General features: G+C 41.0%; 1 long non-coding RNA gene across 1 annotated transcript; it reads left to right on the forward strand.

The window, feature by feature from the left end:
* Positions 1-781: 781 nt before the first annotated feature.
* LOC144579973 (uncharacterized) lies at positions 782-1,707 on the forward strand. The gene is made up of 2 exons (XR_013528766.1): positions 782-851; positions 1,212-1,707. It is a non-coding gene; the product is annotated as an uncharacterized LOC144579973 (long non-coding RNA).
* Positions 1,708-1,982: the final 275 nt, after the last annotated feature.

Here is a 1,982-nt window from a genome sequence, read left to right on the forward strand (position 1 = left end):
CTGCTCTGAGTGTCCCTGAGTAAATGCCACACGAGCCTATGTACTAGAACTCTATAGTCTATTGTGGCAACAGGTAGGGCAACCCTCCTGTCTTCCTCCTTTCCTCCAAGAGAGTCTTGGCCATTGTTGATGCTTTTGCATTGTCATATATGTTTCCAAGCCAGCTCCCGTCAGTCCAGTTCCACTACAAAGCCTGTTGGGATTATATTAATTCTATAATTTAGAGCAATGTCGACTGATTTACACTACTGAGTTTTTCAGTGAGTGGGCAATCTGTATGTCACTCCATTTTCTCATTTCTGTGTCCCTCAGTAAGATTTTATAATTTTTCCTGTAGAAGTTTTGCACATCCTTTGGTAAATTTATTTGTAGATAACTGAAACATTCTAAAACTGTTCCCTTTTTGGAAACTAACATTAAGGATCCTGTTGGAACAGCTCAACCTCGTATTCTAAATAACACGATGTCCAGTGGTAAATGTCATTATTCTCATGGGGCTTCTGACCCAGCCTGAGCAATCCAGAGCTTTTCTGCAAGGCAGGGATGAGACTGCTAAACTCCATTCATGAAAAACCTGCTTCAAGCCTACAGGTAAAACATTCTATTTGTTTAACAGGGCAGGGCCAGCTGTACTTCTGAAGATGCTAAATTCACCAGGCTTCATTTAGGGATTGTGCCAGAATCAGCCAATTCTGTTTTGCAAAGAATCTCAAGTAAAATAATAAGAACTCAACATTCAGCAAATATATATTTGGCACTTACTCTGCACCAGGCATTATTACAAGCAATGGGGATAGTGCAGTGAATGAAGACAACGCCTGTGACCTTGTGACAGTTACCTGGAGAGGAAGGTAAGTGAACAATTGGTTTACTATGGAAACAGAAGTAAGGATGATGGAAACATGAGGAAAGCTTTTGTCTAAAGTAAGAACCACAGGCATCAGCCTATAGAAACAGGAGACGAATGGAGAAAATCACTGGAGAGAAGAAAATGGCAGCAAAGAAACCCCTCCTTTAAGAAGGGAGAGAAGAGGTCTCAGTCCAGCTTCACACCAAGCAGAGCCTCATCAAGACATTCCATTCTCATGGGGAGCTGGGGCCTGTGCCAGAGGCCAGGAAGTCTCTTGGAGTTCATGCTTTGTGAGTGGTGCACATCTCCACTGCCCAACTCATAGAAAACTCACCTAAGTTTTCTCTCTTCTCTCCTATAGATGGTTTTGGAAATGAGTTGGAGAGAAGGAAAGAGCTGTGACATCTACCCCAATTCTGATTCTTGCTGCACCCTCACTGAAAGACAATGGTCCAAGAAGCACTTTCCCCTTTCCGTGGCTGGCTAGCTTGGTTCACACTGGTGCAGAGAACTCGGCACTTCTAGAAGTGTGCATCATCATGTCCTTACTGTAAGGCCCTCTCACCACCTCTCAGCGACTCAGCTCTGCGTTTTCTTCCATCTAATACTCTTATCTCACCCAAGGGGCATCTTCCATTTATGATTTGCAAAAGAAAGGTACAGTCTTCAGCACAAGAAAGTAGTCCCTTAAACCATCATGGCAGTGCACAAGACTGCGCAGGCCATCAAGCCCGAGGAAATGAATGGGCTAGTCTGACAATTGTTTCAAAATCCCTTATAGGGAATTATTTTTGGTATTACTGTATATCGTTTCATATAGATGTATTTCTTTTAAATAAATGATCTTTTTAAGACAATGTCTAGTTATTGACACTGTGCTTTTGCCATTTAGAAATGAAGAATATGATCATTACAATTTAAAACTCAATGAGCAGACAAAATAATAAGACTGTTATAGAAAGGTTTGATGAACTAGAAAAAATACATGAAAAAATTACTCATAAGTAGAACAGGGACAGGAAGAGAGAAAATACAAAAGAGAAGATAGAGTAAAATTAGAGAGTCAAACTGTCTGGAGTTCCAGAGGGAGAGAAGAGAGAATAAAGAAGTCAGTATCAAACAGATATGACTG

Source organism: Callithrix jacchus, chromosome 17 (genome assembly GCF_049354715.1).
Source record: "Callithrix jacchus isolate 240 chromosome 17, calJac240_pri, whole genome shotgun sequence".
NCBI classification, from domain to species: Eukaryota; Metazoa; Chordata; class Mammalia; order Primates; family Cebidae; genus Callithrix; species Callithrix jacchus.